Source organism: Lissotriton helveticus, chromosome 5_1 (assembly GCF_964261635.1).
Source record: "Lissotriton helveticus chromosome 5_1, aLisHel1.1, whole genome shotgun sequence".
Classification (NCBI taxonomy): Eukaryota; Metazoa; Chordata; class Amphibia; order Caudata; family Salamandridae; genus Lissotriton; species Lissotriton helveticus.
In genome coordinates this window covers 1,729,116,907-1,729,143,822 of record NC_136065.1, presented here as the reverse complement: position 1 = coordinate 1,729,143,822, position 26,916 = coordinate 1,729,116,907, and the positions used below count along the sequence as shown (strand labels likewise).

General features: G+C 42.8%; 1 protein-coding gene across 1 annotated transcript in view; it reads right to left on the bottom strand.

Moving 5' to 3' along the window:
• LOC144753801 (B-cell antigen receptor complex-associated protein beta chain-like) overlaps positions 1-26,916 on the bottom strand; it is a 336,771-nt gene that overhangs the window by 110,239 nt on the left and 199,616 nt on the right. The gene's annotated exons all lie outside the window — the stretch shown is intronic.

Here is a 26,916-nt window from a genome sequence, read left to right as displayed (position 1 = left end):
TTAGTCTAATTGTGCCCATTCTGCTGCTTGTTTTAACTGGCCAGATTAGCCTTTTTTGTCCTGTTTAGTTAGCCCAGCTTTTGCCTGCTGTACCTGTCTGAGAGCCGGTCCGCCTTGCTCATCATTTCCCGCTGTTTCCTCCTCTCTTACCTCCTCCCAGTGCCCCTCCCTCTCGCAGGACCTACTTAATAAAGGACGCAGCACACCAAAGCCAAAGCCAAGGATGTCTGCACCCATCCACGTCTGGACCATCCCCAGTAACAGGAACCCTGGCCTTCCGGACACCCAACAATACTCCACTGCTCTGGGCGCTGGACCCCATATGCCACAACAACTGCCGCATCACCTCTCCCTGATCAATAGAAGGGCCCTTCACCTGCTGCAGCTGCCTCTTCACCTGCAACGCAGGACAGCCCGCCCACACGGGAACCCTCCCCAAATCCACCCAGGAACTGATCCAGTGCTTTATACTGAACACCTGGCACCTGGTCCCTTCGAAAATACGCAACAGAAATCTGGGACACCAGCACCATTCTCACCCCCAATGTGATCTTCATCAATGAGACCTGGCTCAACCCCATCAACCCCTGACATTGCCATCGCAATGCCTGACGGCTACAAGATGATACACCAAGACCCCACCAACAAACAGGGAGGAGGTATCGCCATCATCCACAAGGAAACTATCTGATGCACCACTACTAAGGACGACCGCACATAAATCATGGAACACCTCAACTTCCAACTCCTAAGTGGCTCAAGGACGACCATCAGAGGCATCCTTGCCTACAGACCCTGGGGAATGCAACCTGTGTTGTATGAAACTATCTCAGAATTCATTGCCTCTCTAGCTATTGAATCCTAAGCACTACATCCTTCTCGGCAACCTCAACTTCCACCTTGACAACCACCAACAATGCCAACTTCACCAATCTCCTGGAAAGCATGAGCAACATCGGCCTCACCCAACTGGTCACCGACCCACACACAGCGCAGGACACACACTGGACCTGATCTTCACATTTAGCGACAGAGTCAAGTACAACCATGTCACAAAAGTCACCTGGACCGTCCACTCCGTTGGCCAATTCACCATCGCAGGTTATCCAGGCACCACCACCAATCCCCTGATCCCCTCTCACTACTGCTGGAACAAAGTGACTGAGACCCAGTGGATGGAGGCCCTCAACACCATCCAGCCTGATGCCATATCAAACCTGGAACAGGCCATCCAGATCTTCCCCGACTGTATCATCAAATGTGCTGACATAGTTGCCCCATGAAGTGCCAAAACCAGCAGATTCTCAAGACAAGCCAGCTGCTATTCACCAGAATCAGGACCATCAAGCGCAACTGCAAACAACTAGAAAAATAATGATGCACCAAAGACACCATCGACCGAACCCCCTTCAAGTAAGCCCTCAACAAGCCCGACTAATGCATAAAAGACACAAAAATAGACACTCCTAAAGACCGCATAAAAGCAAGCACCAAACACAAGTAGGAACTCTTCAACATCATCAGAGAGTTCTCCTGCCCATCAGCCACCAACAACACGGCTCGCCCTTCCCAAGAACTCTGCGACATCCTGTCTGACTACTTCCACAGCAAGATAACTATCATCTACAACAACTTTGACCCTCAACCCAATTACTTTGACTTCCACAACATTCCTTCACCTATGGACACCAGCCACTTGATCACCACATGGAGTCCACTCACCACACAGATCAACATAGCCATCATGTCCCCCATCCACTCCAGAGCACACACAGACTCCTGTCCCCACCATTCTTCAACCTCAGATCCAAAGAAATCAGTGCAGAGCTCACCAACATCCTCAATGCCTTCATCACCACTGTGGCATTCCCCAACAGATGAAAGTATGCTGAGGTCAGACCCCTCCTGAAGAAACCCACCACCGACCCCGGGAGCTAAAAAATTATCGCCCCCATCTCACTGCTTCTGTTCCCCGAAAAAGGTCCTCAAGAAGGCCATCAACAACCAGCTTACCAAACACCTAGAAAAAACAACCTGCTTGATGCCTCCCTATCCGGATACCGCACCAACCACAGCACAGAGACTGCCCTGATTGCTGGCACCTGATTGGTTGAGGGTCAAAGTTGTTGTAGATGATGGTTATCTTGCTGTGGAAGTAGTCAGACAGGATGTCGACATCAGATCCCTCCTTGACTGGGGTGAAACAGCAGCCCTGATCTTCCTCGACCTCTCAGCAGCATTCAACACCATATCCCACCACACCCTCATCACCAGACTCAACCAAATTGGAGTTCAGGGTAGATGCCCTCAAATGGATCGCATCCTTCCTCACATGACATATCAGAGAACCTGCCTGCCACCTTTCACCTCAGAACCCAAGGGCATCATCTGTGGCATACCCAAGGATTGTCCTCAGCCCCATCCTGTTCAACACCTACATGACACCCCTCACCAACATGGTCAGAACCCTCAGACTCAACATCATATCCTACGCAGATGACAACCAACTCATCCTCTCACTCACCGAAGATCCCTCCACCACTAGAACAAACTTCTGCAACTTCACGACCAGCGTTGCTGACTGGATGAGTACCAACTGCCTGAAGCTCAACATGGACAAGACTGAAGTGCTGATCTTCAAGAAGAACACCTCTCCATGGGATATCAGCTGGTGGCACCCAGAGCTCGGACCCACACCAACAGACCACGACCACAACCTCGACAGTAGACTCACCATGAAGCGACAAATCAATGCAGTTGCCTCCTCCTGCTTCCACACCTTCTGCGTGCTCCTAAAAAGTTTCATTTGGATCCCCGACAAGCCCAGAAAAACTATCACCCGGCTGGCTACACTACAGAAATGTGCTCTACTCCGGTATCACCTCCCAACATCTCAAGAAACTCCAGACCATAGAGAACGCAGCAGCCAAACTCATCCTCAACCTCAACAAACTGACAGCATCACCCCCACCTCAAGAACATCCATTGGCTCCTCGTCCAGAAGAGATGCCAATTCAAGCAACTGACACACAGCTAGAAAGCCCTACTTGACCAGGGACCAAAATACATCAACCACCACCTGAAATTCCACCAACCCACCAGACACCTGTGCTCCGCCTCTCTAGACCTCAGACCCCCTGCATTTGTTGTTGTCACAGCTGAGTTTGTTCCTTCTCCTACCTCACAACCAAGGCCTGGAACGACCTGCCCCTCCACCTACGAACATCACCTTCCCTGGCCAATTTCAGATGGGGACTCAAGACCTAGCTTTTTGACTGACACTAGCGAAACATCAGCAACTGGTTAAACTCAGGGGTGAAGAGCAGCACTTTATAAATAATTGCTTGATTGACTGAGTGGAGCAAAGTGTTGTAGAGGGGAGTAGAGTGGCGTGGAGTGGCATAGAGTGCATTAAAGTGTCATGGAGTATAGATGAGTGGTGTAGAGTGGAGTAAAGTGGAGTGGCATAGATTGGAGTGGCATAGAGTGGAGTAGAGTGTCCTAAAGTGGAGTGGAGTTGCACAGAGTGGCGTAGCTTAGATTGGAGTAAAGTGTTGTAGAATGGACTCAAGTGTCATAGAGTGGATTGGCGTTGAATAAAGTGTCATAGAGTGGCGTAAAGTGATGTGGAGTGTAGTACAGTGTAGTGCAATGAAGTGCCATAGAGTGGAGTGTCATAGAGTGGAGTGTCATAGAGAGGGATAAAGTGTCTTATAGTGAATGGCGTAGAATGTAGCGGAGTGGCATAGAGTAGAGTGGAGTAGAGAGTCATAGCGTGACGTGTCGTAGAGTGGCAGAAAGCGACATAGATTGGACTGATATAGAGTGGAGTTGTGTAGAGTGGAGTAGAGTATCCTAGAGTATGGTAGAGTGGCGTAGAGTGCCTTAGAGTGGCGTAGAGTGTCATAGACTGGCGCAGAGTGATAAAGAGTGGCATATAGTGGAGTGGTGTAGAGTGGCATAGAATGGAGGGGTGCAGAGTGGAGTGGAGTGGCATTGAGTGGAGTCTGCATGGTCTGCTTTTACAGACAACACATTTTCTATTGCAATTACCTTATAACTATACCAAGCACAAACCATAATGTGCCTAGTGAATTCCTTTGTTTTGGTCGTATCAAAATAGTTGTTTCCAGCACACTTCAGAATTACAAAAAGATGTTCTTCATTTGTGCTTTACTAATTTTGATATATTGTGAGATATTTGCTCAGATAATTTACAGACATTTACATTTTGTTGTGTGCTAGGTACAGAAAAGCCTTTCCTTTCACATCCCAAATTGTCAGATAAATCCTCCCACTTTGAAGTCAGAGAAAGAAAAGTAAACACCAAGCTCCCTCGGAATACAGATCCTGACATTTGACCTCCGTCTTTGAATGCACCACAAATGTGACAAAATAAGAAAAAATGTAAAGGCCTGTTTGCAGAAAGTGAGCACTTGTGAAACAATACAGTAAATAGGCTATGCTAGACAGGATGGACAAAGATATGCTGGACAACCTTAAACAAATAAAGCCAGCAAATAGAAAGCAAGCCTTTGGAAGTTACAAACCACAAAGCCAATGGGAAGCAATTGGTGAAATGCATCCTTTAGTCAGCTATTAGAATGTCCCAAGAAGCCTTTAGCAACCAGACATGCTCTCATTCTCTCAGAAACGTCTGCAAGGAATACACAGTAGGGCGTTTTCAATATTTATTGAACCAACGTGATTCTTGTATAGAATACATGTGCTGCAATTATCAATAGACAGAAGCAGATCAAAGTGATTAGTAATATAAGGACAGTGAACAGAATAAAAAAGTTCTACCATCTTGCTAAGACAATGTATATATGCAGGCATTAAAGACTATGTATATATATATATATACACAACCTTTTCCTGAGACTAGAAAGGAGATGGTATAGCAGAGAAACACTATCCAGAGCAATAGCAAAAAGATCTAATATAAAAAAAGAAGATCTGCTTTTCAACACCAAGAGTAAGAAAAAGTGAACAAACAGAAAAACTGATACACCGAGATTAATCACAGGCTTCAACACTGACCATGCCAACTTGCGTAAGATATTGCACAGACATTGGAGTTAAGTATGCAGCGATCCCGTTATTGGCCCTACATGCGCGAGAGGTCCCCCAATAACCTTTAGGAGAGCAAAATCGATGCGTCAGGAACTAGTCTGCAACGCACCAGCAATTGCAAAGAGCACCAATTGGATCCAAACACAAAAAAGGTTCCTTAAATGCATCAGATGCAAAGCCTGTAAACAGGGAGTCAACACAAAAACAGTCCAAATGCCATTTAGACATTGCCCATACGAGATTCGAGGCAGCTACAACTGTAAATCAGACTTTGTTGTTTATGTCTTGCAATGTACCTGTGATAAAAAGTATGTGGGCATTACTATTCACCCCGTACATGTTCGTATATTGCAGCACCTATGGGGCATCTCAAATAATGACCAGACCTATCCTGTTGCCAGGCACATAAACTCATGCACTAGATGTAGATCCCAAGATCTATTTTTCTTTGTGATCAACACGGTACCCAAAATCGCCAGGTGAGGCAATAGACAGTTGGCACTGAGAAGATTAGAATCGAGGTACATCATCCTACTTAAATCTAAAATCCCCAACCGGATGGATACCGATGAGGCACTTAATGTACATTTGTAATACATTTGCCACTTGTCCTGCCCCTGACCACTCTCCGTAGCGCCAGGTCTTTTTATCTACTTTTGATTTACTTTTTTAGATTTTTTGCACTCACTATTTTCGAGTTCCCAGGACACAGTCCCAGGTTGGGCTAATCTTAATTAAATAATATGAAAACCCACAATGAGTCCGACACTGAGTCAGACAGACCGTTGCCCACTTGGGCTTGATTTCTGTTGCCTCTCTCTCAAATGTATGCCCTTATGCTCACTGACATCATTGCCAGATAGAACCACTGTCAAAGATACATATCTTTTTATAACTTGGGTTCTTTGAATGGCATCAGAAGGGAAACAACCTTTACAACGCAACTTTTACAACGCACTACCATTACAACAAAACTTTTACAACGCAAAAACTTTTACAACGCATACCATTACAACGCATGTTTTTACAACGCAAGTACCTTTACAACGCATACCATTACAACGTAAGTATTGGTAAGTATATAAATATATTTAAAATTTTATATGTTTGGTTTTTTTTAAGGGGTATTTTTAGGGTTTAGGGTCAGTTTTTAGTTTTTGGGTAAAGGGGTATTTTTTGGGTACAGGGTCAGTTTTTAGTTTTTGGGTAAAGGGGTATTTTTAGGGTACAGGGTCAGTTTTCAGTTTTTGGGTAAAGGGGTATTTTTAGGGTTCAGGGTCAGTTTTCAGTTTTTGGATAAAGGGGTATTTTTAGGGTTCAGGGTCAGTTTTCAGTTTTTGGGTAAAGGGGTATTTTTAGGGTTCAGGGTCAGTTTTCAGTTTTTGGGTAAAGGGGTATTTTTAGGGTTCAGGGTCAGTTTTCAGTTGTTGGGTAAAGGGGTATTTTTAGGGTTCAGGGTCAGTTTTCAGTTTTTGGATAAAAGGGTATTTTTAGGGTTCAGGGTCAGTTTTCAGTTTTTGGGTAAAGGGGTATTTTTAGGGTTCAGGGTCAGTTTTCAGTTTTTGGGTAAAGGGGTATTTTTAGGGTTCAGGGTCAGTTTTCAGTTTTTGGGTAAAAGGGTATTTTTAGGGTTCAGGGTCAGTTTTCAGTTTTTGGGTAAAGGGGTATTTTTAGGGTTCAGGGTCAGTTTTCAGTTTTTGGGTAAAGGGGTATTTTTAGGGTTCAGGGTCAGTTTTCAGTTTTTGGCTAAAGGGGTATTTTTAGAGTTCAGGGTCAGTTTTCAGTTTTTGGGTAAAGGGGTATTTTTATGGTTCAGGGTCAGTTTTGGGTTTTTGGGGTACAGGGGTATTTTTAGGGTACAGGGTCTGTTTTGGGTTTTTGGGGTACAGGGGTATTTTTAGGGTTCAGGGTCATTTTGGGGTTTTTGGGGTACAGGAAAAAAATTTACATTAATTTAATTAAATTAAATTTGGGGTACAGGGGTACAGGGTAAAAATAAAATGAAATTAACTTAAATGAAATTAAATTAAAATATATTAATTTAAAAAAAATAATATATACTTACTAATACTTACGTTGTAATGGTATGCGTTGTAAAAGTACTTGCGTTGTAAAAACATGCGTTGTAATGGTATGCGTTGTAAAAGTTTTTGCGTTGTAAAAAATTCGTTGTAATGGTATGCGTTGTAAAAGTATGCGTTGTAACGTCATACATCCGCATCAGAAACCTCATGATCCTCACTCGTGCCTCTCCTAGTAAAGGATTTTCTTTATAATCAATTGATTAACTTTTGGGAGCAAGTGCATATGTGCAATAATTTTATATCACAACACTCTTACTGGGATAACACATTTATTAAGAGAGAGACCAATATGCATCCACTTTATCTACATTTCGATCGTATGATGCCTGAACATGGTACATGAATGTCTATGTCTACTGTTTCTTTTGCATACTCTCACTTGTCTGATATGTGACAAACTAGACATATAACTCAATGTAAGTTAAAAAATATTGTGTTGACATAGTTGTGGCCTATTAACAAAAACTTTTTTCGCAATGTCATGTTGTGGCGCACACCGTAACTTCTACGTCCATTGCCGAAGGCAGGTTACTTTGACAACCAAATGTGAGGGTGAAGCATAAAAAGGAAAATTGAAATGTACCGGATGTAGTGACCAAGGCGGTTGCGGTTTGCTGTCGAAACGTGTCTAGGTCGTTGTTGGATTACATTTTCTTTGTCAAATTCTCACCGAGTCAGCGGCTGTCATTTGTTCTTGCCAAGACTGGCAGAAAATATATATATAAGAAATATATATACATTTATATCTATATATATATTTATATATATATATATATATATATATATATACATATATATATATATATATATATATTACATACTGGCGGTCGCCAGTAGGTAGTTATAGTTAGGATTGATTTCCATAGGGAAATCGCAACATTCTATTTGGAATAACTTTGGCGCCGGTTGAGGAATCGGCCTGAATTTTTCAGCAACTTTGCCTCGCGGCACTCAGCTCCTTCTCTGAAAGTTTAGGGGGGATTCGTCAAGTGGAGGACGAGATAAAAGGGGGGTCCCAAAACGTGTTTTCCCCATGTTAATTTCCATAGGGCGGTCGGTCGCACTTTTAGCTCGAACGGCTGAATGGATTTTCACCAAACTTGGCAAAATTGTAGGGACTGGTATTGCTATGTCTCAAGATATGTGCTCCAGAGGATTTTGAGTAATTTAGGTTCAAAAAAATGTATATATCTATGGCAGCCCCCCGGTACGCGCACCGGGGAGCGCTCCGGGCGCGCCACGCGACTTGCACACGGGAAGCTGATTGGCTCTCGGGTGTCTGTAAACATTCGAAACAGTCTGGAGCGGCCGCCATCTTGTGTCTCGGTAGGACCGAGACACAAGAGGTGGCTAAAAACAAAAGGGGGAAATGACCAAAAGGGGGCAGGGTACACCCCCCCTGACCCCCTAGGTTTGATGTGGGGGCCATAAAAGGGTCCCGCGGGACAAAACAAAATTTAATTTTTTTTCGATTTCACGGGGGGAGCGTACCGGGGAGCGTACTTTGGTGAAAAATAGTGAAAATAATAGTGTAAAATAATAATTTTGAGTGATTACAGGTAGGGTAGCTCTGAAAAGAGCTTTTGGGTTCTGTGGCTGTTTTAGGTACCTACAAGTACGTCCCACACACACCCACACGCACACAACCCCACACCCCCACACCCACACACTCCCCACACACAGCGCACACACGCACACCTCCACCCACACCGAAACACCCCACACCGACACCTTACACATCCACACCCACACCCACATCCCACACACCCACACTCACACACACACCTCACCCCCAACACACACACGCGCACACAGATACCTCACAGACACACCCCACACATCCCACACACACACCTCTCCCCACACACACACACACACCTCACAGACACATCCACACATCCCACACATACATACACATTCTACACACATACCCCACACACCCTCACACATCCCACACACAACTCACACACCCACACTCCCACCTATACCCAAACACCCCACACACCCACACCCACACACACACCTTACACACCCACATCCCCAGCCACACCCACACCGAAACACCCCACACCCCCACACCGACACCTTACACATCCACACCCACACCCACACCCACATCCCACACACCCACACTCACACACACACCTCACCCCCCAACACACACACACACACACACGCACACACAGATACCTCACAGACACACCCCACACATCCCACACATCCACCTCCCCCCCACACACACACACCTCAGACACATCCACACATCCCACACATACATACACATTCTACACACACCCCCCACACCCACACACACCCCACACACACCTCACACACCCACACTCCCACCTACACCCAAACACCCCACACACCCACACCCACACACACACCTTACACACCCACATCCCCAGCCACACCCACACCGAAACACCCCACACCGTCACCTTACACATCCACACCCACACCCACATCCCACACACCCACACTCACACACACCTCACCCCCCAACACACACACACACGCACACACAGATACCTCACAGACACACCCCACACCTCCCACACACACACCTCCCCCCCACATACACACACCTCACAGACACATCCACACATCCCACACATACATACACATTCTACACACATAGCCCCCACACCCACACACACCCCAAACACACCTCACACACCCACACTCCCACCTACACCCAAACACCCCACACACCCCACACCCACACACACACCTTACACACCCACATCCCCAGCCACACCCACATACCCCACACACCTATACACCTCATCCCCCAGACACACACACACACACATACACACCTCACAGACACACCCCGCACATCCCCCACACACACCTCCCCCCACACATGGGGAGCGTACTACGGGGAAAACAGAGTGAAACAGGAAAATAATAATTCAAAGTGATTAGAGGTAGGGTAGCTCTGCATAGAGTGTTGTGTTGTTTGGGTGTTTTAAGTACCAACATGTAGGTACCAATGTTGAGTCTTACATTTAATGTACACTGTCTCCTCTGTAGATAATTTGCATGTTGTTATAGAAGTTATTGTGGTATATGGAATCCATACCATAGTCTGTCAGGAAAGCAGAAAGAACATGGAGGCAGGAGATGAAAAAGAGATGTCAAATACACATTGGAGATAATATAATGGGAGAAAGGAAGTATCTATGAGCAAAATTACTATGTAACACAAAAAAGTTGCACAGTATACTATAAGTCTGACTTTACATTATAATCAATTTGGTACTAGTTTAAGAATTACATATAAAAATGAATAATGTCTCAAACAATTTTCGAATTATTAAATATAAATTTATTTTTGAGATTCATTTTCCAAATTAAATATCACGTCTAACATTTGACTGTCCGAAATGTCCTCATTTTGAAGGAGGAAATCCACAGATTCTACACATTGTAGAAGTCCATGGTCTCGTGATTCGTCCATGAATTCAATGTCATTTGGTTCAATGTTTTCTTCATTGTTCTTTTCAAGGACAATTTCAAATGAAACTTTTTGTTCTTTTTCCCTTTTGGCTGAAATTTGCATAAAAAATATATATATGTCAGTAGAGATAGGGCACTGTTGGGTTTAAGTTTAGATAGGTAGCTTTTAACAGTGAATTTATCTTTGGGCAGTGTATGGTATCAGACTGGAAGTAGAAATATAAAAAAAGTGTATGTGATGAAACCTAAGTAAATTCATAATTATACAAGACAAGCCTAAATCCATCCGTAACTATAACAGAGAAGTCTATCTAAATCTATAACTATTACAGAGGGATAGTATATAACTATCAGAAAAAGTTTTCCATATTAACTTAAAGTCCACAATCTACTTCAGTTTTCAAAAAAGCAAATTACTTTTAAAAAGAAGTTGAAGTTATTAGTGAAAATCCTTTTGAAATGTAGACCAGGAAGTAGTAGTCAAAATGGCTGTGTTTCCCTCTCTTTCTTTATATATATATTCATGTACATAACCAATCAAATGTCAGGTAAAAAAAGTAGAAAATGAAAGTAACATTTTAATTGGTTGTCAATTCTAACACTTCAGATGTGTTTTTGTGAAGTAATTTACCTCAGGGTATTTAGAGAGGTCTACAGGCTAAATGGCTCAATGGAATTCCATCGAATTTGGGAAAATGGTAAGGATTGGTATGTAGTATGAGCTATTCTATATTTGGTGAAAGTGTCTCCAGTGGTTTTTATGTAAATTAACTTTTAACATTTTTTTAGAGCGCTTCCCGGTGCGCGCCCCGGTACGCGTACCGGCAGCGCTACGGCAGTCCTCCATTTTGTTTTCGGTAGATTTAAGACAGAAAATGGAGGACAAACAACGTTGGGAATGGGTATAAGGGGGCATCGTAGGCACTCCTTGATCCTCTAGGTTTTCTGAGGGGGTCTTAGGAGGCCCAAATAGGCAAAAAAAATGACGCATGTAGGTAGATGCATCACTTTTTAAACCTCTGCGCCACATTATACTCAAAAATGTAAAAGCCATTCATTTTCCCCAAAATCGTTTTTGACATCACATTTAGGAAACACAGCACAGGTCCTATGTACAAGCATAGGCTTCATGAAGCCTAGTCCACTGCACTCTTAGACACAAGCCTCACCACCTACGCTCCCCAGGAAAGCCCAAACATGTACCTTTTTGCGCCATATTTAAAAAGTAACGCATGTAGGTAGATGCGTCACTTTTTAAACCTCTGTATAATGTAAAAACCATTCATTTTCCTCAAAATCGTTTTTGATATCACATTTAGGAAACACAGCACAGGTCCTATGTACAAGCATTCCATGTCATTACTGAAACCTCACTATTTTACAACATACAATTCCTCTATGCAAACAAACTCAATATGCTTCCTACACTGAGTTAACACAGGTAACATCATTGTAAAGTGCATTACACTTGACAGAGGTATAATATGGTGTAGAGGTTTAAAAAATGACGCATCTACCTACATGCGTCACTTTTTAAATATGGTGCAACAAGGCATATGTTTTATGCCGCCAATGCGTCACAAAAGTGACACATCAGTAGCGCAAAACTGATGCATGGATTTATAAATGAGGCTCATCTTTTTCTTGCACGTTTAGTCCTGTCCCCTGCATTCTTGGACAGAAGCCTCACGTTTTGTGCTCCCCTGGACAGGATTCATCACATGAGCAGTCCTGCTTAGGCCTCATAATCTCTTTTTAGAATGTAATTTGAAAAACAGAAATAAGGTGATATGTATAAGCTTTTCATTACACTACTGAAACATTTATAGGGCAAAGTAATGTGTTTTACATTTTTGAGACAGAATAAATTTTGTGTGCATGATTACATAAAAAAATTGATCTTTTCACAATCATGTCACCTGTTTCACCTGAGATTAGGAAGTAGATTGTGGAGATGAGGTGAGGCATATCCAGAGGGACAGAGGAGGTGAGATCTATGTTCAAGACTGTAGTGGGAGAGAGGCCTTTCCTGGGAAGCATAGGTGGTGAAGCCTTTGTATAAGAGTGCAGTGGACTAGACTTCATGAAGTCTATCCCCTACTGGACTCTTAGACACAGGTCTCACCTACTTTGGACCTGTGGACAGAGCTGTGTTCCACTACACTCTTCAATACAGGCCTCACCTCTTCTGCACCCCTGGAGAATCCTGACTTGGGGGCCTATTAGGATGGCGGACGGACCTGCGTCCGTCCGCCATCCCAGAGGTGGAGGGACCGTCCGCAGGGGCAGCGGCGGTCCCTCCGTGCGAATTAGGATGTGACCACCACCCTGGCGGTCACATCCTGTATGTTTAACATTGCGGCGGGTGCTGCTTGAAGCAGCACCCGCCGCAATGTTAAAAATGCCTGCCGCTTTGTTCATGTAAAGGCAGGGGGTACCATAGGTACCCCCCATGTGCACCCCCACCCCCTGACACCCTGGGGGCCCGCAACAGGCCCCCAAACTGAAAAGACCACATGCTTTTCCACGGCGGAAAAGCCGCCGTGGAAAAGCATGTTTACGCATGCATCCTAATATGGCTGGCGGTGTCTGATAGACACCGCCACCATATTAGAGCTTTTCCGCCGCGGGACCGCTGGGGAAAAGCTGCGTACGGACTTGCCATCCTAATCTGGCAGGGGGTCTTGTGAATCACCGCAGCGGTGAATCCGCATCCTCAGGGCCGGCGGTGGCTTCCGCCGGCCCCGAGGATGCGGATTCACCGCAATCATAATCGGGCCCCAAATCTGTAACCCTGAATAGACTGTTTGGTTTTTGTCATTGCTTTGTTGTTTGGTAATAGTGATCTATAATGTGCTATTTTTTTCTTTAACACAGATTGAAATCTAGATTTCAAGAGTAAGACAAAATGCCTTCAAGGGAAAGGCGAAGAAAAGAAGATAACCGCAAAAAAACTAAAAGAGCAACGGAATTACAGCACTCTTCCACAACAAATACTTCAAAAAACAGGAACAAAGCTCCTGGTAAGAGAATTAAGTCTTTCATACGTAACATATGTACATCGCAAAAAAAGGATAGACGGCATGTAGAAAAAGAGAATGAGAGAGTAAATTTGAAAAGGAAGGAGAGACCCTCAAAGAATTCTACAACTGGAGCAGGAGAGAATAATATGTATAGGAATAGAAGGCAGAATCAGTTTAGAGACATTCGTAAACGAATGTTTCGCAATAGGGTGGTTTTAAATTTGTTAAAAAACATTAGGAAAGGTAAACAGAGAGCTGCTTTGTATAAGAAAAAGAAAAGTGTAGAGAAGATTGTTGATCAGGCTTTTGAAGTTAAGAAAAATTATTTATTTTAATAATCAATAGAATTAGGACACTTAACAAGACAATTGATGTTTTCAAATCAAACAGTAGATGGAAAAGAGTAATTAATCGGACTAATTTTTCTAAAGTTTTTTCGGGAGAATGGATGCACAGTTCAAGTGGTGAGCCATTTTTTAATGAGGAGAGTTACTTCCAGGATAATGATTTAGTGCATGCAGTTGACACCTGTGGTCGAGCGTATGAAGTGAAAGACGGTTGTCCGATTGAAAAAGAGAAACTTGTGCCTAGAGAACCAGAAGAGGTGTTAACTGATGAAGTTTTAGGGAGACGTACTAAGGGTCCAGTGTACACTTGGAAGTGTAGTAGTATTTGTAGTGTGGGACAGGAATCAATTGATTTGTTTTGTAATTTCTTACGTACATATAGTAAGAAAAGTCTAAAGCAGAAAGTGAAGTTGTTGCAAGACTTAGATCCTTGCAGAGTGAGAGAAAACACAGGTTTGCAAGGGCATTCACTGGCTTGTCTTTCTAGAAAAGTCTGTCAGAGTGTTTTTCATCATTTTAGGATGTTAGCAGTGCATCATACCAAAATGAGGAAATTAGTGAGAATGTTGTATTATACAAAAAGTCCAGCACTTAAGCTTAAACAATTAAACAGTGCTCTTTTGCATGGAACTGAATTAGATGTGAAGAAGATTTGTGAAGAAATTGAGATTTGTTATTTTCGTGAAAAAGAGGACAGTGTAGAAATTGACACAGCAATTCAAGGTAATGTGGAAGACAATGTACAGATTTCAAATACAGAAAAGTTTGAGCAGGAAATTACCAGGTTTAAGGTGAAATCAAGTGAAAGGCTGAATTTTACTTGTGTGTGTTGTCGACGAAGTCATTATAAGCATCAAACTAGATTAGTTGATTTATATGTAAAAAGTGAAAAGATGAATAATTATGAGTGGAAAGATTTTACAACTTATTTGTGGGCGGAGAATTGTTTTGATTTGAGTTCTGATCAGCGTATTTGTAAATATTGTTATGATAAATTAAATCAAAACAGAATGCCTGCTAGAGCTGTTCATAATAATATGGAGTTGGTAGACATTCCCCGTGAATTGATGGATTTAAATACATATGAGTCTATTTTGATTCAATGTGTCCATCCTTTTCAGGCAATTGTTCGCATGGAGCCTAAGATAGGGAAATTGCCTCCTACAGATTTGCAGAGAGGATTAAAGGGAAGAGTTGTTTATTTGCCCCTAGATTTAAAAAAAAATATTGATACAATTGGTATAGAAAAAGTAGAAGAGGAACCTTTAGTTATTCTAGTTAATGGGGTTCCGACAAAGAGTAAAAAAATCTGGCAAGATTTAGTGGATGTTAGGAAAGTCAAAAAGGCAACGTTGTATTTAGTCAAAAACAATGAGTATTACAAAGAAGTATGTGTTGCAGCAGAGGAAACAGCTGCAGATGAAGACAGTGATTGTTCAGGCGGCCAAATTGAAAAAGGTGATGTGTCTAGAAGTGAAGAAATATATGAACATTATACTGTTCATCCTTTGCATTCCAAAGAAGTAATGGGGAATGCAATTGAATTGTTTCAAATGAAAGCAGCAAAAGGAAGTCCCATTAGTGTATGGGAACAAAGTTTGGAAGCTCGTTGTTTTCCACAGCTATTTCCAACAGGTCGAGGTGGACGATATGACGATCGACCACTTCAAATTTCTGCATCTGAATATCGAACTGTAAGATTATATGCTGAAGATCCAAGGTTTCGTCAATGCATTCCCTATTTGTTTCATCTACTGTATGAAAGTGACTTGTCTGGGCTTTCTTATGCAGTAAACCATATACTGAAAAGTGGAGCACATCTGCCAAATGTTTCGGCGAGGGACTTTATGGAAAAAGTGAATCTGCAAGATAATATTTTAGAATCTCATCTAATCAATCTCATGGCATGTCAGCGTGGTACAAACGAGTATTGGTATCGTCGTCATGGGGAATTGAAATGTATGCTATGAAACTTAGGAACTCCTACATGGTTCCTCACTCTTAGCTGTGCCGAGTATGCATGGGACGACTTACTTCAATTTCTACGAGAGGCAAATGCAAATATACAAAATATAGAATTCAAAACACCTGGAGAACTGTGTTCTTTGGATCCAGTGAATGTATGCAGATATTTCAATCATAAATTTGAAGCTATGATGTCTTTTATTACCAACAAAAAAAATCCTCCCCTTGGAGAGGTTTTGGATTTCTTTTGGAGAAAGGAGTATCAAGCGAGAGGTGCTCCTCACATACATATGTTGCTATGGATTAAAGATGCACCCAAATTTGGAACAGATTCGGATGAGACAGTGATGAGCTTCATTTAAGAGTATTCAACATGTGCTGTTCCGAAAACTACAGAGGAAAACAGTTTAAGGCAACAAGTTTTACGCTTTCAATCCCATCGTTGTGGAAAGTACTGTCGTCGAAAATTCAGAAACAAGGACAAGTTCTACACAAAATGTCGTTTCGGCTTTCCACGACAAGTGATTTCTAAAGGAAGAGTAAATAATTTGATGTCTTCTCTGCGACATACTGTGACGAGGAAATCACCAAAAAATACATACAATTTAAAAAGAAACGAAGAGTCCAAGTACATCAACGACTACAACCCAGTGATTTTGTCCATGTGGAAAGCTAACATGGATATTCAGTTAGTTGGTAACAACTCTATTGCTGTGGCTCGATATGTGACGTCTTACATCACAAAAAAAGAAAAGACAGAACTGAAGGAAATGTGGGAGGACATTTCAAATGAAAAGAGTCTAAGCAAGAAATTATACAGTTACAGTCTGAAGATGTTGTCGCATCGAGAAATTGGAGCATATGAATGTTCTGATCGATTGTCGTCAGCAAGTCTCTATGCCAAATCTAGAACCATCATTTGGGTGAGTCTAGGTCTTGCTGCAACACAAAATCGATGTTTTGAAATCTGTACAAGAGATAGAGTATTTGGCGGAGAAAGAACCAGAAAGAACAGATATTTTGAAGACAAACATGTTGGCTACATACTATCCAAATAGAAGTCCTCATCTTGAGAACGTTTGTCTCTATGAAGTTCTTCAAAGCTATATTTATAAGAGGAACATCAGAGAAGATATCAATAATGGAATATATGCTGTCATTGGATGTGAAGGATGTCTAGTGAAACACAGAAAAGGTCATTTGATTAATCATCGAAAATTGAGTTGTGAAAATCCAGACAAAAGAGAATTTTACTATTTGGCTCTTTTGCAACTCTTTAAACCATGGCGAGAAGAAGAGGAACTACTTGGAGATTTTCTCTGCTATGAAGACTCTTTTAATGCTACGAAGGATACCATAGAATGTCCTGTTTTTCCAAATTATCTGCAAATGTTGAATGAAGAAATAGAGCAAGAAGCAAAAATTGCTGCAGAGATTGCGAGAGACAGTTCTCAAGGCAGTCAGAGTTCTGCTTCATTGAGTCAGGATCCACTAGGAGGACCAATTATCCAAAATGAAGCAGCCACTGCAATGGATGAGGTGGAAAGAGCTATGGAGCAAGCTCAAGAGGATGTAATTAATTTAGAAGATTTGGTGAAACAATTAAACGTTGAGCAGAAACTGATATATGACGAAGTCACAGAACAGGTTGAACATGGATTGAGGACAAAGTTCCTATACCAGGGTGCAAAAGTCACCCAGGCATAGTGGGCCTTGTGGGGTCAGTCATTTTTAAGCAGTACTTTTAACTGCCAAGGGGTGCCTAGACAATCTTGTCGCTGCTTCCATACCCTTGATTTTATCACACTATCATGTTTGCACGTAATTGATTTAGCTCTTCGCTCTCGAGCCGAGTGGTCGCTCCCCAGTGTCTTTGACGACACCTGGTATCGTTGTGCAGCGCCTCGCTGTTATTGCCTGCAATCTGCCTTGCTTGCCGCGTTTTATCTCTGTAGACATTTTACATTGCCGCTTTTGCTCTGTTTTCATTATTAATTGCCAGTGTAACGTTGTCTGTGTTTGCGCGTTATCCCCCAGCGCTCCGCTGCCATTTTGTTTGTTGTTGTGGTCCGAGTAAACCCGCCCCGCCTCCCAGCTGAGCCGCCCTCCCACAGACTGCTTCCAGCGCTCCATTCCCTCTAAGCGCTGTGACTCGCTCTTCGCTCCCGAGCCGAGTGGTCGCTCCCCAGTGTCTTTGACGACACCTGGTATCGTTGTGCAGCGCCTCGCTGTTATTGCCTGCAATCTGCCTTGCTTGCCGCGTTTTGCTCTGTAGACATTTTACATTGCCGCTTTTGCTCTGTTTTCATTATTAATTGCCAGTGTAACTTTGTCTGTGTTTGCGCGTTATCCCCCAGCGCTCCGCTGCCATTTTGTTTGTTGTTGTGGTCCGAGTAAACCCGCCCCGCCTCCCAGCTGAGCCGCCCTCGCCCCTCCCCCTCCATTTTCCATATATGAAAGCCGGTCCCGCGCGCAGCGTTTACGCGCAGCGATCGCGCCCAATCCGCGCCGAAGGTGCGCCAAAGGTAAGCCCGTCTACGCCCGTCCGCGCCTGGCCCGCGCCCAGCGCCAGACCCCCTGGCCCTCGCATTGCCCAGCCCTCCCGCATTACCTACGATGCCACCACCCTCCTAGCCCTTAACCCCGGCCGCTACCCCAACTGCGTCCAAGCCGCTCCTGGACACACCCATGGACCTTTCTCATGCTACTCCTGCAAATTCATCGGCACCGTCAACAACTCCGCTACGATCACACCACAGATTCCCGACCCCAACCACCTACAATGCATCTTGCTCAACACCCGATCGGTCCACAGGCACGCCATTGACCTATGGAATCTACTAGACACCATCTCTCCGGACGTCGCCTTCCTAACAGAAACATGGATGAACTCCTCCTCCGCCCCAGACATCACCATTGCCATCCCAGAAAATTATACGCAAGGACCGTACCGGCCACACAGGAGGAGGAATCGCTATCGTCCATAAGAAATCCATCCACATCTCAACCAGCTCTGACGTCAATCTCGCCAACTCCGAACACCTTCACTTCCAGATTCACACCGACCCCAATACCACACTCAGAGGCACCCTCCTTTACAGGCCACCAGGTCCCCGCGCACAATTTAGTGAGGACATCTCGGACTTCATCACTCCACACGCGCTCCCCTCCAAAGATTACATCCTTCTGGGAGACCTCAATTTTCACCTTGAAAATAACAACAACCGCAACTCCACCACCCTTTTGGACAACCTCGCCAACCTCGGACTTAAACAACTGGTCACTTCCCCCACCCACATCGCAGGTCACACTCTCTACCCTATCTTCACCTCCAGCAACCATGTCTCCTTTAGCCACACTACGGCTCTCCTCTGGACTGACCACAGCTGCGTTCACTTTACCTACAACAAGCCCAAACCCAACAACCACCCCCAACCAACTCTGCAAAGAAACTGGAACAAAATCACCATCGACCAGATCTCCTCATCGCTTCTTCTAAACCCCCCAGCCCACTCCTCAAACCCCGACCAAGCCGCCATCAACCTCACCCTATGGTTATCCAACAGCGCCGACATCCTAGCACCACTGAAAAAACGACAAAGCAAACTTGGCAGCAAGAAGGCCTCATGGTTCAACGATGATCTTAAGAAATCCAAGAAACTCTGCCGCTCCCTTGAGAAGGCCTGGAAAAAAGACCCAACCACCAACACCAAGGACGCCCTCAAAAACGCCACCCGCATACACCACCAACTGATCCGAAAGGCCAAGAAAACCGCCTTCAAGGACCGACTAGATAACAACGCCCACAACAGCAAGGAACTTTTCAACATCGTCAAGGAATTTACCAATCCCTCGGCCAACTCTAACGACATCACCCCCTCTCAAGCCCTCTGCGACTCCCTAGCTTCATTCTTCCACAACAAAATTGCAGACATCCACAACAGCTTCGACGACCAACCCGGAGACCAACCCACCCAACCATCTGCTGGACCTTCACCCCCCTCGAACATCCTTAATGACTGGAACCCAATCTCCACTGAGGACACCATCCGCCTGATGAACTCCATCCACTCAGGATCCCCCACAGACCCATGCCCTCACCACATCTTCAACAAAGCAGACTCCATCATAGCACCGCACCTCCGAGACGTCATCAACTGCTCCTTCAACTCCGCCACCTTCCCGGAAAGCTGGAAACACGCTGAACTCAGCGCCCTTCTGAAAAAACCCACAGCGGACCCCACCGAACTCAAAAATTACCGCCCCATCTCGCTCCTTCCATTCCCGGCCAAAGTCATCGAGAAAGCTGTCAACAACCAGCTCGCCGCCTTCCTCGAAGCCAACAAATCCCTCGACTCCTCACAGTCCGGCTTCCGAGCTAAACACAGCACTGAGACCGCCCTCATCGCAGCAACAGACGACATTCGAACTCTACTGGACAATGGAGACACAGTCGCCCTCATCCTCCTCGACCTCTCCGCAGCCTTCGACACAGTCTGCCATAGCACCCTTCTACAGCGCCTCAGAAACATCGGAATCCAAGGAAAAGCACTAGAATGGATCACCTCGTTCCTCACCGGAAGAACCCAGAGAGTCCGCCTTCCACCATTCAAGTCAGAGGCCACTGAAGTCATCTGCGGCGTACCACAAGGATCTTCACTCAGCCCCACCCTTTTCAACGTATACATGAGCCCCCTCGCGGCCATCGCCCGCCAACACAACCTTAACATCATCTCCTACGCGGATGACACTCAACTGATCCTATCACTCACCAATGACCCTAGCACCGCCAAAACTAACCTACACGAAGGTATGAAAGAAGTAGCCGAATGGATGAGACACAGCCGTCTGAAACTGAACTCAGATAAAACAGAAGTCCTCATCTTAGGTACCTCCCCCTCCGCATGGGACGACTCTTGGTGGCCAGAAGCCCTTGGAAAAGCACCCATCCCGACAGACCACGCACGGAACCTGGGCGTCATCCTGGATTCCTCACTTTCAATGAACAGACAAGTCAACGCCGTCTCCTCATCCTGCTTCAACATTCTTCGCATGCTCAAAAAAACATTTCGTTGGATCCCCACCGAAACTAGGAAAACGGTCACCCACGCTCTGGTCACGAGCCGACTGGACTATGGAAACACCCTCTACGCCGGTACTACCGCTAAACTCCAGAAAAAACTCCAACGAATCCAGAACGCTTCAGCCAGGCTCATATTAGACATCCCGCGCAACGAACACATCTCTGGTCACCTGAAAAACCTCCACTGGCTCCCCGTCAATAAGAGGATCACTTTCCGGCTCCTAACCCACGCACACAAAGCACTCTACGAAATCGGACCAGAATGCCTCAACGCAAGACTGTCCTTCTACACCCCCTCACGCCAGCTACGATCATCCAACCAAGCCCTGGCCACTGTACCTCGCATCAACAAAACCACCATGGGAGGTAGATCCTTTTCCTACCTGGCAGCTAAAACTTGGAACTCACTTCCCACTCACCTTCGCCTTACTCAGAACCACTTAGCATTCAGAAAGCAACTTAAAACGTGGATATTTGACCAGTAATTCCCCTCCCCTCTTCAAGCGCCTTGAGACCCTCTGGGTATGTAGCGCGCTATATAAATTTTCTGACTTGACTTGACTTGACCCTCCCTTACCCTTCCCCACACACCTGCATGCAACATCCGGCTAATCCTCTAAAAGATCTCCGATAAAGTGACCCTTCGGGGACCCGTAGGGAATTGCAGCGCCGGCCCTACGAGGAGCAAAATTGCCCAATGATGAAGCATGACATCCTCCGGGGTGTGTCAGGGCAGCAGAGGATGTAGTATGTCTTTCCCTCTCCCATCAGGGTATTTTTTACCTAGGATTACTTTTCCCCATTCTTCCCTGTTTTTAATGTATGGGTGACTATTTGCACTCAGATACGTGGGTGACTTTTGCACCCTGGTATAGGAACTTTGTCCTCTTTTTGTGAACAGATTTGGTTTAGGAGCATGGACACTGGACCTTTATTGGCTCCTTGGTCCCCCCCTCTCTTTTGTTGAATTGAACATGGATTGAGTCATGAGAAGAAAGAGTGCTCATGTACATCATTTAAGCCTGTCCGACTGTACGTGAGTGGAGAAGCGGGAACTGGAAAAAGTTTTCTGATTAAAGCAATTGCATCTTATCTGCAGAAAAGGACTGAATCACCGCTGTCTTGTGTTGTTACCGCTCCAACTGGGCTGGCAGCACATAATATTAAAGGGATTACTTTACATCGTTTACTGATGCTGCCAGTGGAGCATGATAACAAATTGCAATATCATAAGCTATCTGGAGATGCGTGTTCCGAAGTTTCGAGAGTCCTGAAGAAAATGAAACTTCTTATCATTGATGAAGTAAGCATGGTGTCAAATATAATGCTTGCTTTTGTGCATTTGAGAATGCAAGAAATTCTTAGAACAGACTATGATGTTTTATTTGGAGGAAAACATATTATTGTTTTCGGAGATCTTCTGCAGTTGACTCCAGTGAAAGGACAACCTGGGTTCAAAATGCTCATGCATGAAGATACCAGGAAATGCCTAGGAAGCATTGGAAACGTTAATATATGGTTAAACTTCAAATATGCAGAACTGCTTCAAAATATGCGGCAGGCAAAGGATGAAGATTATAAAAATATTTTACAAGACGTAAGAGTAGGAAAAATAAGTCAGCAAGGGAAAGAAGCTTTACATGGACGGTTAATTTCAAATTTGTACCCAAATGAAAACAGTCTTCCAGAGAATATTTTTAAGAAAATGAACGAGAGGAAATCTGCCATATGTTTGATGCCAACTCTGAAAGAATGTTCCATGTTCAACAACAAAATGTTAAATTTAGAAAATGAAGAGATAGTGAAACTGGAAGCTACAGATAAAATAGAGCATATGGGAGCAACAATTGTTTTGTCTGAACATTTGAAATCAAAATTGGATTCATTAGAGAAGAGTATATCTAAAACTGCTGGTTTTGAAAAGACTCTGAATGTGTGTTTGAATTGTTGTGTCATTTTGCGAAGGAATTTAAATGTTGAAAGAGGTCTGGTAAATGGAGCAATGGGTCATGTTGTTGGTTTTGTGAATTACAAAAATAGAAATGGAATTGAAATTATAAAAATTAAATTTGATGGCATTGATGAAATAGAACAAATTTGTCGTTGTTCAGCTAGATTTTTGCTCGTGAAAGACTTATATGTTCGCCAAAAACAGTTTCCTATTTGTTTGGCATATGCAGTGACAATTCATAAATCTCAAGGTTTAAGTGTAGATAGTGCTTTGGTGAACATTGGAAGTTCTGTGTTTAAAGAGGGTATGGCATATGTGGCTTTATCACGAGTCAGAACTTTATCAGGATTGTACTTGATTGAGTGTGATGAAACAAAGATTTGTGCTGATCTAGATTGTGTTAAAGAATACAATAGGTTAAGAAGAGAGTATGCTCCACATTTGCCTCAATATCCTCTGATTGAAAAACGTGTGGTAGGCCGAAAAAGAAGAAATGAGAGTAATTGCAGTGAGGTAGTAGCAAAAAGACAAAAAGTAGATGAAACTGTAATTGTAAGCAGAAGGAAAAAGGATTCTGTAGAGGATGTTGTTGGATTTCAGTTTGAAAACAGTTCTGTGTCAACTGCTATGCTAATGTAGTAGTTAATGTGTTTTTTTTTCTTCAAAATTTACAAAAACAGATTGTCGAAAATCGGGAACAAACATTGTGCTGTTTATTGAATTCTGTGTTAGAGAAATGTAGTAGTGATAGAGGAAAAATAGAAAGTGTTTCAGAAATTAGGAATCTTGTAGACATATGTTCAGGTCAAAATCAATTTTCACAGATAATTCAGCAGGATTGTCAGGAATTTTTAGTGTATATGTTTGATGTATTGGAAGATGAAGGAGTAGATATAAAAAATCTATTTAACCTTTCTTATCAATGGCAACATGACTGTGATAACTGTGCTTCATCAAGTAGTACTAGAATAGACTCTGAAAGATTTATATATTTGACTTTACCAGACTGCAAATCAGTGCCTTTTAATAATATAGTTAAAGCAGCGGATCACAATATGGTGTGTACCCAATGTAAGTCTACAATGCTGTCCACATTATTTCTACAAAATTATGGTCACTATGTCATTTTAATGTTCCAACGATGTAGACCTGATGGAACTAAATTGACAACCTCTATTAAAAATTTTGTGGCTTCTCAGTTATCGATATCAGGAAGAACCTTTGCAACTGCAGCTATTATTTTTCATGATGGTCCTTCTACAACATCAGGGCATTACACATGCTATTTAAAAACTTCTAAAGGTTGGACCCAATGTAACGACACTCATTTGACTTTCAAACAATGTTTGCCTTTTGGCTTTATAAATTCATACCTAGTGTTTTTACAGCCAAAATTTAGGTAAAAGTAATTGGCTAATGAAGACGGGAGCAGTTAATAAAGGTTATTTTGATGTTTAAAAATATATTCTGAGTAAAAGTGATCCAGGCAATATAAAACATTGACTTGTCATATAGGTACTGTAAGTGGATGTCATAGTAAGTGATGTTAGTATTATACAAAATGATGAACATGAGTGAGTCAGAGATGGTTTTACAAATACTTAAATATTGTGAAAATGTTGTAGAGCCTTTCTTTCAGCACGTCGGGAAAAATGTCATTTCAGAGTGCCTTAGAATTAATTTGAACATATACTCATACATCTGACACTATTTGGCCAAATGGAAAGGTGCAGGAATGAGTAAAGAGTCATGACTGAAAAAAAGGAGTATATGAAAATATTGAAAATATTTCAGATGTTCTTGGAGCTTTTCTTATAGAAAGTCGATGAAATGGATTTTTAAGTGAACAGCAAAGTACTTTCCAACGCGAAAAGGACCACCATGATACAGTATTTGGCCTCAAGGAAAAGTAAGTCAATCTAACTTTAGCGTACATTTGTCATTTGTCGGTATTTAAGGTTTTTTTAAAACACAATCTTTTAGATTGTGTTTTTTTTTCCCGCTGTCATATGATGAGTAATTTGAACTCACTGTTTTAAGTGAATTTCAATATATTCTGAGAACAGCAAAAATAAACTATGTAATATGTTGTACAAGTTATTTTATACTTTGGATTGTGTAAATTAAATTGTATTCCCATTCCTTTTTCCATCCTCTTTCAGCTCTTTTTACTCATGTGTAATGTCTTTCTCTCACTCTCTGTAACCCCCATTCCCTTACTCCACTTCTTTGACAACCCCTCATTCTCATTTCAACTGTGTGTATCCCTTCTCTCCCTTGCATAACTTTTCAGCTTTCAGTCTCTCTGCTTTACTTCTCTTTTCCGTATTTTCCTCCTTTGCTCTTTTAGTAATTCCTGTTTACTCACTCAGAAGTATTATTGCACTCTATCACTATAAATCACCCACTCTCCCTAGCTTATATTTGTTTGCTCCTTACTTTTGACCTCTTCTCTCTATTTTTCGTTCACTACTTCTATGTCCTCCGTGCCTCACTCTACTTGTGTTATTTTCACTTGTGTTTATCTACCTTCTATCACTTCTTTTACAACAACTTCACTGCTCCTCTCTCATCGTTCTTCATCCCATTTCTTTTACTCTGGTTCCATTACTATCCCTCATTTCCTTTCTTTCAATGTCCTTCTCTTTACTTTCATCACCAAATTATTTTCTCTCAGTACCACTGTTTTAGTCGTCTTCTCCTCTCTTTCCTTCTTTTTGCTCACTTACTCATTTTATTTTCTCACTCATTGTACTCCACCTCGCTCAGTTTTTGTCTTAGTGTGTCTACCTTATAACTTCCTCAGTCCATTTCCCTCAATCATTGTATATTATCCTGTCTCCCTTCATCCTTTCACTCTATGACTGTTCTTCACTTACTCTCAGTTATCTTCTATTCCTCATTCTTCTAAATGCATCCTTAATTAGACTGTTTTCTGTCTCAGTCATTATCTTTTTACTTACTTCTGTTTCCTGATTTAGTTTTGCTAACTCACATTGTTTTAGTATCTTTCTTACCTTCAGTTCATTTCTCTGTTCTTCTCTCTCTTTTTGTCAGTGAATCTATATGCCTTACTCTTTATAATTTCCTCTTCTTCTATTTCTTTTTCTCTCTTTTTGTCCTTCTACCTTAGTTTATTTCCCTTTCTGTGTTCTTCACTCTAACTTTATTTCTAAATAGAGCGTTATGAATTTTAACCTCTTCATTTGTATCTTTTAATTTAAAATACATATTTTACTAATTATAACTTATTTTTTCTTCTCTCTTTCACAGATACAAAGTGTAGTTAAAAAAAATAATTAAAGTTATATTTATTATATGGTAAGTATGACTAAAAAAATGTAGTTTGTCATCACCCTTTGCTTTAAGCTCACTAACATTTTCTCAATCTACCACACTCCTGTGTCTTTACTCTGCTTCCCTTACTTATTCTTATTCTACATGTTTACTCCCCTTTTCCGATTTCCCTTCTCATATTCAACTTCTTTCAATCCCTTTTCTTTACTTCACTTACCCTCTGTTCCCTTCCTTTGCTTCTTCACTCATTCTCTTTTTCTTAATTATTTACCTTACTCCTACACATACACCTCATCCCCCTTCCAACACATACACACACCTGTAACATACACCCCACACACACCACACACACACCTCATACACATAAAAAATCCTCCCACACACACTCCTCAAACACACACAAACATTCCATACACACACATACATCGCACACATATACACCCCACACTCATACACTCCTCACACATATTTCACACACCCTCACCTCCACCCATACCGAAACACCCCACACAGCCACACCCACAGACACACCTTACACACCCACACCGCGACCTACACCCACTAACTCCCTATAAGTCACACACACTGCATTATTTATCTTTTTTTGCTGTTTTACTCAAGCCCA